Source organism: Marmota flaviventris, chromosome 7 (genome assembly GCF_047511675.1).
Source record: "Marmota flaviventris isolate mMarFla1 chromosome 7, mMarFla1.hap1, whole genome shotgun sequence".
In the NCBI taxonomy this organism is placed as follows: domain Eukaryota; kingdom Metazoa; phylum Chordata; class Mammalia; order Rodentia; family Sciuridae; genus Marmota; species Marmota flaviventris.
Genome location: NC_092504.1, coordinates 43,493,426 through 43,507,573, shown reverse-complemented (window position 1 = coordinate 43,507,573; position 14,148 = coordinate 43,493,426). Strand labels below are relative to the sequence as shown.

The 14,148-nt window shown below is 38.2% G+C and overlaps 1 protein-coding gene across 1 annotated transcript in view; it reads right to left on the bottom strand.

Moving 5' to 3' along the window:
* Positions 1-14,148, bottom strand: part of Spmap2l (sperm microtubule associated protein 2 like) — a 55,688-nt gene that overhangs the window by 29,089 nt on the left and 12,451 nt on the right. The window lies entirely within an intron of this gene.

Genomic DNA, 14,148 nt, shown 5'->3' with positions numbered 1-14,148 from the left:
CATGTCCCACTCTGTTCTCTTAACCTTCCTGATCATTCTTTTTCCAGCTGTGGCAGACTAAGTTTGGGTTCTCTAAGTATCTATATGTTTCCATACATTTCCAACCCTTCTTTGCAGTTGTTTGGAGTCACATAACTGGTCATGTCTAAATTCAGTAGAAGTGCTGGATATCACTTCCAGTGTAATGCACTTAGGAGCAAATGTGACGCCCCTACTCTCTCTCTTCTTGTTGCCGTGACCCTGGAAGTCATGTATTCTAGTTAGCAACAGAGCTACAGGGTAGAGGAGGACCAACTAATTCACACAATAGCACGAGGGAGAAATAAATTTCTTTTTTTAAAAAAAAATATTTTTAGTTGTAGGTGAACATGATATCTTTATTTATTTTTTAATGTGGTGCTAAGAATTGAACTCAGTGCCTCACATGTCCTAGGCAAACACTCTACCACTGAGCTGTAACCCCAGCCTGAAAAATAAATTTCTGTTGTGTTAATGTTAAGTCATGGAGAGTTTTGCATCTTGTTTGTTACTGCAGCATTGCCTAACTAATGCAGACTATATACCTCCCATGTTACTGAAGTTCATATTATAATTATTTATGTACTTGGTTGGAGCTTGAAGAGCCCAATAACAAAATCCTTTTTGTCCATCACAATTAGGAGCCAAAAGAAAAATAGGTACAGGATTTGGACAAATAGAATAAAAATACTATCACTATTATCGATAAAATTGGGTGGAAGAGAATAGTTTGGATCCCTGACATACTGAATTGAATGTAGGTCCTAGAGCTTCAGGCTATTCACTGCAGGGGCTAAGCTTGCTATGTGATAGAAAGCAGATCACAAACATTACCACTGTGGATAGGTCCCAGAGAGAGGTCTCAGAAGAGTCCAGTTCTCTTCCCCAAATCTATTAAATTGATGGACTCCCACACCTGAGAAGCTTAATTCATAAGTGAGGAAATAGGCCAAGTGAATTAGCCCAAGGAAGAGCTTTGATGAACAGTTGATGGGAAAAGCTCTCCAAAACTTGCCTGAGCTCTGTCATAGGCTACAAACTCTCCATGTTAAAATAAATCCTGGCCCTGCTCAGGTGGGATTTGGTTGATGACATAGCTCCTACAAACCCTTATGTGAAGAAATACCTCCTTATTAAAAGTCATTTGATATACCACGGACCTCCTTTCAGAAAGTGGGAAGAGTCAAAGGGGGAGTAAAAGTCAGCAACTCCCAAGATTGCACATTCACAAAACTGAGCCATCCAGTCTGCAGAACAAGCTAAAATCCATTAATCCAATTATCTATTTCCAAATTGTCTATTTTCAAATTATATCCTGTCTGAAATTTACCAGTATAACCTCTTCACAATCCAAGGCTACCAATCCATCTATAAATTAACTTAATAGGCTAGTTGCAGTTTTTTTTTCCAACTAACAAGTATGTATTTTAGCTAAGATCTTCTGGAGCCAATAGGCTCTTTGTTATGTTGCATATTTATTGTCTTTAATTTATTATGTGCTATATTAATTTATTATTTATTATGTACTATATTACATGGAGCTCTCATGTACTGCCCCTTGGTCCATAGTAGACTTATTTCATCTATAGCCTTGACTTAGTTATGTATGGGAATTGTATAAGCAAGAATTCTAGGCTGGGTTTGTGGCTCAGTGGTAGAGCGCTTGCCTAGCACGTGTGAGGCACTGGGTTTGATCCTCAACACCACATAAATTATAAATAAATAAAATAAAGTTATTATGTCCATCTACAACCAAAAGAAATATTTTTTAAAAAAGGAATCTATGTACAAACCAGTTCATAATATTAAGAGTGGAACATCCCCTAGAAGCCAGCAAGGTGGTAGCAATGACAAATCTCAGGGACATGGGATTAGTCCAACAATTCTCCCAAACCTTGGAGATTCTAGGTTTAATTTTAACAGGAAGTTCCATCTTTAAATTATTTTTTATTGAGACATAATAGCTGTACATCTTTACGGGATACATTATGGTACTTTGGTATATGCGTACAATGTGTAAATCATCGAATCAGGCTACTAAACATTTCTCACTTTCCAAATGTTAATCATTTTATGTGTTGGAAATTTCATATCTTCTGATCATTTGGAAATACATCATAGATTGTTTTAACTAATAATTACTTAGACTATGTCATCGAAAGCCAGAAGGAATTCCCCTTCTCTGTGTTTTGGTGCCCCTTATTGTCATTTTCTGCTCTTTAGGTGAATACTTCATTCTTTGAGCTTTATTCATTCAATAAATGTTCCAGTATTTGCCATGAACTCAGTAATGTTCTAAGGCTAGTTGTACACTGGTGAATAAAACAGACAAAAATCAGTTTCTTTCTCCTTTCTCGCCTGCATCACCTACCACAATACCTTGTATTTAGTAAGTGCTGATTGGATTAAAGTTAAGTGGTTTTTAATTGTTTGAAATATAACTTTGTTAAGGGTTCTATAAGGAAAAATCTTGGAGCTCTCAACCCTATATAGTGATATAATTAAGATAGTTTAAATTGTTATATTGATCCAAGACATTGCTAGATAAAATACAAACTAGAAAGTAATAAAAATGGTGAGCCACTTCCACCCCAGCTGCTCAAGCCCTTTCTTACCAATATCACTCTCTGAACTTTCCTAACTTCCCCCTTTTCTATTCCAACTAACCTGTCTGCACATTAGTCTCTTAGGACTCAATTTCAGGTTTCCTAGCTTGAAGTTCCCAAATCCTTATGGGATTATATATCCCCCTAAGGGCAATAATGGGAGTCTAGAATCTTTAGATCATCTCAAAAAGTCAAGTAGAATCCTATATTATCCACAAAGAGACTGCAGAGGCTACCCAAAATACCAAATTTGTTTCTGAATTATATCTTCTCCATGTTATTTCATATTGACAGTAACCTCTAACACTTATATGTGTCCTTGTTTTTTTTTTTAATTAATGAATACTTGTTCTGTGAACAATGAACATTTTTAAAAAATATATTTCAAAACATGTGATCGTAGTTGTGGACAATTAACCAAAAGATTCTTTGACTGTGAAAAGATTAGCATCCCTTATGTAACTGATAGAATGCAACCTCCTAGCCACGCCTAGTCATGTTCATCTAGAAACAATGAAGACACTGTTCATTGCCAGAAAGAACACTCATGTCATTCAATAGAGGAGTGGCTTTGCCACGCAGGTACCAGATAATTCCCAATGGGAGAGCCTGGGGCAACTTTCCAGGGAGGCTCAGGGGAGCCAAAAGCCAGAGTTGCAGACAAAACATCTTATTATATATTCAGCTTTTAAAGCAATTTAGCTTCTGACTTCAGACATCATCCCTGAGCCAAGACTTCCCCTGCTACCTTCTTTTCACCAGCAAAATAAGAGGTTTTGAATTTGTTTGTTTTTTTAATGCAGCCTTTTATGCAAGTCTATTGACAGTTTCCTAGTTGTTCCTGTAGACAGTTAAATTGGGTTGTTATTTCAATTGAAAATGATCTCACTAACATGGGTTTCCCTTCTCTCTTGGGAACTGCATTACCTCACAATGTCTTTTTAATGAGGATTATTACATTGCTGTCCCCTTTCTGCAGTGATAATTAGTCTCCTATGGCTTGTCAATAGCTAAGGAAGTTTTTTTTTTTTTTAACCTTTACTTTGGGTGCCTAGCAAAAAATACATGTTTGTAGAACAACCATTATGGAAATGATTCCAGGTCTCTACTAGTGGGGCAGTCTAATAGCGCTCTCTCTCTTCTCTCTCTCTCTCTCTCTCTCTCTGTCAGAAAGCTCTTATCCAGAAATTATTTTATTTCATAACTAATTAGACCTAGACATTTTTATATGGAAGAAGAACTGCTTAGAGGTAGATAACAGAGATAAAACAATTTCCTCAAATAATCCACCCCAAATTAATGAATCAAGCAAAAGCAAGAAGCAGTTAGAAATAGTAACGACAAAAAATCATCACCGGTGTCTTCACAATCTTTTTTTTTTAAGTATAAAAACTTAGTATGTATAAATGATCTTTACTACCTATGTAGCCACAGGAAATCTTGTTAACTCAGGAGACATTACTTGAAGGAATTGAACTCAGGGGTACTTAAACACTGAGCCACACCCCAGCCCTTTTGTATATTTTATTTAGAGGCAGGGTCTTTCTAAGTTGCTTAGGGCCTTGCTAAGTTGCTGAGGCTGGCTTTGAACTTGAGATCCTCCTGCCTCAGCCTCCCAAGCCACTGGGATTATAGGTACACACCACCACACCTGGCAGTTGTTTTTTTTTTTTTTTTTTTATGTTACTGGGGAGTGAACCCAAGAGTGCTCTACCACTTAGCTATATCCCCAGCCCCCTTTTTAAAATTTTTACTTGAGACAGAGTCTTACAAAACTTCAGGCTAGCCTGTCCAGAACTTCTGATCCTCCTGCCTCAGCCTCCAGAGTAACTGAGATTACAGGTGTGTGACACTGTACCCAGTCGCACTTCACTTCTTATTTCATATACCTTCTTTCCTTTTCCCATAGGAACTGAGGTTGGAAAGGGACTGTGACAAAGGGACAGAATGGGAATCTCCTTTCCTAAACCTCCAGACAGACTTCCACTTGGAATGCCCCCAGGAGTTGGCCCTGCTTGGCCAGCCCCCTGGTCAAGGTGTGTGAGAAAAAAGAGCTACACTCTTACCATTTCTTTATAAAGTCACGGATGGCAGGGTCTGGTAAAAGAAATAAAAGCAAAAATTAGGTTCAACAGGAATCAAAGGTATGATAAACATAGCATCACAAATCAAAAGGGGAAGGAGGAGGCTGGGGCTGTAGCTCAGTGGCAGAGCACTTGCCCAGCACATGGGAAATACTAGGTTTGATCCTTAGCACCACATAAAAATAGGAAGGTTTAAAAACAAAGAATGCTTTTTAAAAAATCCAAATTAGACGGGCTGGGGTTGTAGCTCAGTGGTACAGCGCTTCCTAGCATGTGTGAGGCACTGGGTTCGATCCTCAGCACCACATCAAAATAAATAAATAAAAACAAAGGTATTGTGTCCATGTACAACTAAAAAAATTTTTTTTTAAATCCAAATTAGAGAAAAAATAATCACTGGATTTCATAATCATGGATTTTAACCATCTAGAGTTAAAATCAATAAAAGATAGAAAAACAGGTTAAAATATTTAAAACTTGAAATTTCTGTGTGTCAAAAATTAAAACAGAGAGAGGAAACAAAAATTTTGGAGAAATATCAGGCAGCAAATAAGGTAAAAGCTGAGTAGTACTAGTATTCTAAGAGTATAAAAGCATCAACTAATGAGAAAAACAGTAAGAGGTACCAAAACTGAATAGGCTAAAGATAGAACCTGAATCCATATATGAACATCTGTCAAGTGGGGGCCAGGGCTGGGGCTCAGCAGTAGAGGGCATGCCTAGCATGTGTGAGGTTCTATCCTCAGCACCACATAAAAATAAATAAAAAATATTTATATGTGTGTATATATATATATATATATGAAGGGCTAATAAACATAAGATAAAACTTTCTTTTTTTTTTTTTTAGAAAGAGTGAGAGAGAGAGAGAATTTTTTTTAATATTTATTTTTTTTAGTTTTCGGCGGACACAACATCTTTGTTTGTATGTGGTGCTGAGGATCGAACCTGGGCCGCACGCATGCCAGGCGAGCCGGCTACCGCTTGAGCCACATCCCCAGCCCCTAGATAAAACTTTCTTATAATCAAAACAATCAAAATCAAAATGAAAAATATTTTACATTAGCAAATTTCATTGCAAAGGATAATGATCTGGAAGGGTAAGATGAGACGAGCACTCTTGTAACTGCTGCTAAAAGTTTACATTAGTACACTTTATGAAAAATAATGTAGTAGTATGAATCAGCAGTATTTTTTAATCTATTTCTAGAAATGTACCCTAAGGAAATAATTCCATGGGGGCAAAGATTCATGCTCAAAAATGTTCCATGTGGTGTCTTTGAAAATGGAAAATGGACAAGCCTGAGATGACCAAAGCAAATGACATGGTCAAGCAAGTGGAAGTTTATTTTTAGAAGGTTTTTTTTTTTTTTTTATAATGTGAACTATCATAAGGCCGAGATACCCAAAGGCTTGTCATAATAGGCCTCATAATGACAGATTGTCCCCACACAGATTTTGGGCGTTTTTCATCACATCTAAGAATTCTAACTGAAAAAAAAACATTTTATACCTGTTGGAGTGTTTTTCATAAAATAAAGCAGGTGCTTTCTGTTTCTTTTCTTTCTTTTCTCTCTCTCTCTCTCTCTCTCTCTCTCTCTCTCTCTCTTGACAGGGCCTCACTGAGTTGCTGAGGCTGGCTATGGATTCACAATCCTCCTGCCTCAGCCTCCCAAGTAGCTGGGATTACAGGCATGTACCACGACACCTGGGAGTTCTATTTTTTTTTTTTTTATTGTACTGGGGAGTTAATTCAAGAGTGCTCTACCACTGAGCTATATCCAAAGACCCCTTTTTTAATTTTAATTTTTTAAAAATACGTTTTAGTTGTAGATGGACATAATATCTTTACTTATTTTTATGTGGGGCTGAGATTCAAACCCACTGCCTCACGCATGCAAGGCAAGTGATCTACCACCAAGCTACAACCCCAGTTCCTTGTTTTTTATTTTGAGATAGGGTCTCACAAAGCTGCAGGATAGCCTGGAATTTCTGATCCTCCTGCCTCAGCCTCCGGAGCAGCTGGGGTTACAGGCGTGTGCCACCGTGCCCAGCTAAGCAGGTGCCCTCTGGCATCAGAATGGATCAAACCCCAGTTTGTTAGTTTCTCAACTGTGCAATGTGGGTAGATTGATTTCTCTGAGATGTTTCCTACTCTCAGATTGGAGGATAATAGGTCTGTAAAAATTACAGACACACATATATAAATTACATATACATACGTATAAATGTGCACACACATAGACATACACATATATAACACTTTGCATATAGTAGGTGAATGGTAATTGTAATTATTAGTTACAATTAGTTACAATTATCAATGGCTTTCATAGAGTGCTGTAGAAAAACTACTATTCACACAACTGTGGATTGTGCCTCTATGTGCAAGCTTGGAGTGAGTGTGGAGAGGAGACGAATGAATAAAATATGCCTGTCTTCTCAAGGAGTTTACAATCTACAGGAGACAGGTGAAAAACTTGGGGGGAAAAAGTAAATGGAACTTTTAAAAATTTTTTAAATTTGTTCTAATTAGTTATACATGGTGGTAGAATGCATTTTGATACACTGTACACAAATGAAGCATACCTTCTCAGTCCTATAGTGGTACATGGTACAGAGTCACACCTGTAGTATTATCATACATGTATATAGAGTAATAAATGTCTGTCACTCGCCCGTCCTTCCCATCCCCATAACCCCACCCCACCCCACTTCCTCTGCCCAATCTAAAGTTCCTTCATTCTTCCTTACTCCCTCTCCCACTATGGATCAGCATCGGCTTGTCAGAGAAAACATTTAGCCTCTGGCTTTGGGGGACTGGCTTATTTCATGATAAGCATGATATTCTCTAACTTCATCCATTCACCTGCAAGTGCCATAATTTCATTCTCTTTCAGGCTAAGTAATATTCCACTGCATATATGTACCACAGTTTCTTTATCCATTCATCTGTTAAAGGGCATCTAGGTTGGTTCCATAGTTTAGCTATTGTGAATTGAGCTCCTATAAATATTGATGTGGCTGCATCACTGCGGTATGCTGATTTTAAGTCAGCAATTTAACTGGTCTTGGGTGTGGCCTGGGACCACACCCAAGTATAAACTGGGTATAAACTGAGGAATGGGATACTGGGTATGGTGGTTCCATTCCAAATGTTCTGAGGAATATCCATACTGCTTTCCAGAGTAGTTGCACCAAATTGCAGTCCCACCAGAAATGTATGAGTACCTTTTTCCCGACATCCTTACCTACACTTATTATTGCTTATATTCTTGATAATTGCCATTCTGACTCGAGTGAGATGAAATTTTAGTTTTGATTTGCATTTCTCTAATTGCTAGAGATGTTGAACATTTTTTTTTCATATGTTTGTTGATCAATTGTATTTCTTCTTCTCTAAAGTGTCTGTTCAGTTCCTTAGCCCAGTAAATGGAACTTTTGAACTCAAGTATTTTCTATCCCTCTACTTTCTAAGTCTACACTGACTGAAAGCAATGAAAAAGGAAGGAGTAGTTTATGTTCTTATGCTGACATCCATGAGAGTTATGTTTGTTCCATGGATTTTTCATGGATGTATTAACTTTGGTTTTCAGTGTTATATACACAGTATAATAATGACCATCTCTAAATACTGACAGTGACAGCTGGACATGGTGGCACATGCCTGTAATCCCAGCAACTCAGGAGGCTGAGGCAGGAGGATTGTAGATTAGAGGCCAGCCTCAGCAATTTAGCAAGACTCTGTCTCAACATAAATTAAAAGGGTAGGGATCTAGCTCAGAGGTAAAGCATCCCTGGGTTCAATCCCTATTATTTTAAAAAAAACTGAAAATATGAATGAATAACACTCCTTCCTAGTGACCTCTCTTGCCAGAATGTCTCCTCCATAGCTTTCACTCTTTCAAAAAGATTTTTCTGGTGTTGTCTCATTAACTGGTAGGATTGAATAGCTCTCAGAGGGCCAATGTTAGCTAATGTCCTAAGCAAAGCCATGTTATAATCATCTCCAAACTTATCTGTGCATTAAAATCATCTGAGGATTAAAATCAACGAAAAAATAAATATTAAAAAGGTCCCAGGCCACACCCAAGACCAGTTAAATTGCAATGACTGGAGGCACCTGCATTTTTTGAAGCAGTCAGGTCTGGGGACCAACATGATATTACTTAATGGCTAGATCACTGTCTGTGGGATCCGACTGCCTAGAACCAAATCCTAGCTCTAACTCTGATCCTGAGCATATTTACTTCCACTCTCTGTAATTCACAAAGTAGTTCTCGCCTCACAAGGTTGTTATGTGAAAATAATAAGTGAGATAATAAATGTTAAGCACTCTGCATACTGCCCCAGTCATGGTAAATACACAATAAAGGGTAGCTATTATTAATTCTAAAAATTAGTATATTCTTTTTAAACTTCTGCAGATTAAACACACACACACACACACACACACACACCACACATTTAGGGCTGGGATTGTGTCTCAGAGGTAGAGCACTCACCTAGCCCATACAAGGCCCTGGGTTCCATCCTCAGCAACACATAAAAATAAATAAATAATGGTATTGTGTCCAACTACAACTAAAAAATAAATTAAAAAAAAAAAAAAAACTTAAGAGAAACACATTTAAATTATTGTAAAGTAGTTGTTTAGGAAGCATTTCCCCTAAGGGTTCCAAAAATAAAGATAAATATTATTGAAGTGTAAAACCAATTATGAACATGTACTTGTCTGAGTGAGCTATGCCACTAACATACACCAAACATGTTTGTGATGACAGACTTTATTGAATAAAAATGAATCCACAGGTTACATCACTTTCAGTGGCAGCAGTTCACTGAATATTTGTAGGTCACCCTGTCGTCATAAACCAGGCAAACACAAGTTTCTCTTATTCCAAGGGTAACTACTAATATCTGTAACACTCTAGTTGCACATCAATTACACACACAATTACATACACAGGTTACAGAAAGGCTAAGAAGTTTAAGGTAGCCCCAGGGGTTCAAAGTCAAAGAACAGATACAATGTGAGGAGTCACTGTAGGTGGTCAGATAAGATCAGGAACCAAAAAACAGGAATTTATTCTAGGCCCAGCTCTGGAAGGCAGTTTCAGAGTGTCAACTTAAGATGTCAGCTTGGCGTGGGCCTTGCATGGTCATTACAGGGAGGAGAAACCATGCTCTGCTGAAGCCAGAGGACAGAGATTCGGAAGGTGATTTTCCTGGGAGAGTGAGTGACCAGGTGACAGGGTCAGAGTGCCACCATGCCCGGTCTCAGGGTACTTCTCCTTTTAAGGGCCTTGGATGAGATGGTTACCTTTTTTGGAGATCTAGTGTGTTTGATAAGCGGATAGGTCTGGTTATTTCAGATATGAGATTGATACATCCGTGCATCCATGTGCTTCTGATTAGTTCACAATAAGTTCACAGGGGGCCCTTTTCATTAGCATGCTTAATTTATCAGTTTGTGCTTTGTGGCTGTGCTATTCAGATGGTAATCATTTGCTGGTACAAACCAGGTGTAGAGTCATTTGAACTCCGTACTTGTTCTCAAAATGGAGTAACTCATGGGAAACTTCTGCTTTATAAAACGGAGTAGCTCAGGGCTAAGCAGAGCCTGAAGCCTACTGAAGCCTACATCTCAGCCTGCTCTCTACAGCACTCATGTGTCTTCACTGGGTTCTTTGTCTATACCCGCCCTTATTCGAGATTGCTTACATAAACACACACAATTATACTACAGTAGGGTATATCTACTTTAAGATGAAAAATTCCAGGACAGAGGCACAAAAGCAAAAGGGAATGGAAAATAAAATAAAATGAGAAATCTGTAATAAAATCCAGCACTGGGGCTGGGATTGTGGCTCAGCGGTAGAGCGCTCGCCTAGCACGGGTGGGACCCGGGTTCAATTCTCAGCACCACATAAAAATAAAGGCATTGTGTTGTGTCCATCTACAAAAAAGATATTCTCTCTCTCTCTCTCTCTCTCTCTCTCTCTCTCTCTCTCTCAAAAATAAATAAAATAAAATAAAATAAATCCAGCACTGCTGATCTGACATTCAACCATTGAAACTTCTCTTACTTCAGTAGCCCCCCCTCTGGTTCTGTTTTTCAGGGGGTCTGGTCAATGAAAGCCCAAAAACTATTAAATGGAAAATCTGGAAATAACAAATTATAAGTTTCAAATAATTTTTATCAGTATATTGTTATAATTGATCAATATGACAATTAAGACTATTTTATTGTTATTCAACTGTTTTTCGTAATCGTTTACTGTGCCTAGTTTATTTAAAAAAAAAAAAACCTTTATAATAGATATTAACACATAGGGAAAAAAACAGTGTACATAGGGTTCAGTACAATGAATGGTTTCAGGCATCTGGGGACCATCTTGGAAAGTATCCCCCTGGATAAAAGGGAACCACTGTATAGAAACGTGGAGGTTTGGGACAAGGAGAGGGAGCAGGGGCTTCATCACCATTTATTTCTTGGTTTTCGTCTCTCGTGGGTTATCCGACCTTTTGCAAATGTGAGCCCAGAAGACTCGCAGACTATACGATTTGTCTACCGCGGGGGCTTGGTCTTTATGGACACCTCCACAGTCCTTCACCTTTTTCTGAAGTGCCACACGACAGGCCTTGGACCTCAGGTGTGTTGGCCACCAATTTGAGGACATCATCTAGGAGACACACAGGTGCTGCTTGTGAGCTGAACATTGGATCCCTGTTGCAGGTGGAGATGTGGCTGTGCAAGTGCAGGTGTGGGGGTGAGGTGCAGATGCATCACAATCTCCACCAGCATCTAGCGGTGGTGGAGGTCCCCAACCCCTGGCGCCTGGGGCGGCTCTGCGAGAGCAGGTTCAGACAGGTGAGGGGGCAGAGGAGGGCCAGGAGGGCTGCGTGGGTGGCTGCACCCTGCCCGAGGCCAGAGCCGTGCACTGCATTAGATATTGAAATCTTATAGAAATTTCTTCTGTGAGGTCTTACAGATGTTACACAAGGCATAAAATAAAATATAAGACTCGATCAAGGAAAGGAAAACAGAGGTTTCTTTGTTTCCTATTTCAAAGTTTGCTCTTGGTATGTGTTCCCTGAAACCCAAGTTAAAACAAGAACATTCCCACTAACTTACTATAAATGACTGAAAATAAGGCAAGATTCCCCTCCAAACAATTTATTCTTCAGAAAAATGGAGGTTACCTTAAATGTAAGTTATAATAAGAACCCATCTATGAGGCACTTTCTCAATTTTTTATTTTTCCAGTAAAAACTGGTCAAGAAAAATATATTAGCCTGAAAGAACCTCAATAAATGCAAGAATGGGATCATTACAGAGTTCTCCCTGTCAAAACCAGCAGGGGGAAAGTAAAACACAATTAAAAAGTAAAATAAAATTAAAGTGGAGGGGAAGAGGTGAAAATTTTAAAATAGATTTTGCAATTATTCTTGGAGATCTTGTATTACAGTGGTGTTGGGTGCTGCTCTAAACAAGCTTTAAACATTATTTTAAAAAGCAAAATGTGAACACAAAACACGACGATCAAGAACAGATGATTGTACATGGTAAAACTTTACTCCAGGGCACCTCCAGGGCAATTTCTTTAAGCTCTGGCCGTGGCATTGCATGAATGGGTTCTGATGACTTATGGCACGATTTCCAGCAAGAACATCAAGCACAGGTTCAAAAGTGCCCCGAATTACTCCTAAGAAAATAGCAGTATCTAGGCAATATCCACTGCTACAACTATCAGGGAAAGGTAGATGGTGGGATCAAGCTGACCTCACCTGAACCCACTCATCGTCTTAAATTCATCAAGAGAGGGAGAGCCAGACTTCACATACCTGGCTCCAAGGGTGAGGCCGGAAGAAGCACACAGCACCAACCACCAATAATTCTTGCCAAAAATAATTTACTCTGAATCTCAGCGAGACTCTTAATCTATAACCATGGTTTGCAAATAAATTTGGGAGTTTAAGACATCACAAAGAATAAAACAAATTCAGAATATAGGATATTTTATCCAATTTTTCTGACAAATGGCACTTCAAAAAGATAGTGTAAGGGAGAGTGATAAAGAATAACAGACTGAAGACACTGTAACTCTCAAGTACACTGTGTGGCTCTTGTTCCAGTGCTCGTCAAACAAATCAGCTGTAATACATTTTGAGATAAATTAGGGAAGCTTAAGTATTTAGTAAGTATTACCTGGTTTTAGAGAAAATTTGTAAATTCTTTTTCAGTGTAATAATGTCATAGTAATTATTTTTCTTAAATATTTAGCAGTCAGAGATGCACACTGAGGCATTTGTGGGTGAAATGACATAGTGTCTTTTATTATCTTTTTTTGAACTCAGAGGCACTCAACCACTGAGCCCTATTTTGTATTTTTTTTAGAGACAGGGGCTCACTCAGTTACTTAGCACCTCACTTTTGCTGAGGCTGGCTTTGAACTTGTGATCATCCTGCCTCAGACTCCCAAGCTGCTGGGATTACAGGTGTGTGTCACTGTGCCCAGTGGTTATTATTTTCTTTAAATAAATTTATACTATAGGATTGTCCCCAAAGTCTGGAAGAATCAGTGGGGGGGAATTACCTAGATGAAACAAGATTCAAGAAATGTTAATACTTAATGAAACTAGGTGATGAGTACACAGAGGTTTGTTATGACAGTCTCAACTTCATGTGTTTGACATTTTCCATAATTAAAAAAAAAAAGACTTTCAAGTTTTTATCTAAAATCACTTAGAAATAAAAATGATATGCCCTGAAAAATATGTTAAATTATTCAAATAGTGACATTAATGATATCAAATATGAGGTAAAAAGCTTTTTCATGAAAAGACATTAGAAATAAAAATTACTTCTATATTTAACCATTTAATATGTCATCTTAATTTTATATGTATAACTAGATTAATGCAACTATAAATATACATTTGCCTATTTGGCCTTTATTCCTAAACGTTTATATATTGTATTAGACAGCTTTTCCTAGCTGTGACTGAAATACCCTACAAGAACAATTTAGAGGAGGAAAAGTTAATTTTGGCTTATGATTTCAGAACATCATGGGGAAAGGGCCAGTCCTGAGGAGCTCTGCTTACCTCCTGATGGCCAGAAAAAGGGTGGGGGAAGGGCCTGTGAGGCAGGACAACCCTTCCAAGCATACCTCCAGTGACTACCTCCTCCAGCCATGCCCACCTGCCTATAGTGACCACTCAGTCCATTAAAACTAGGATGGACTAATTAGGTGACAGTTCTCATAATCTAATCATTTCATCTCTGAATATTCCTGCATGAACAAAGGAATCTATGGGAAACACCTCATGTCCAAACTATAACAGTTATATATAAATTGGCAAAAAAAATCTCCTTATACTCAAAAATATACAGTAATCACACTTCAGCAACATCTTGTAATGTCAAAGTAAGT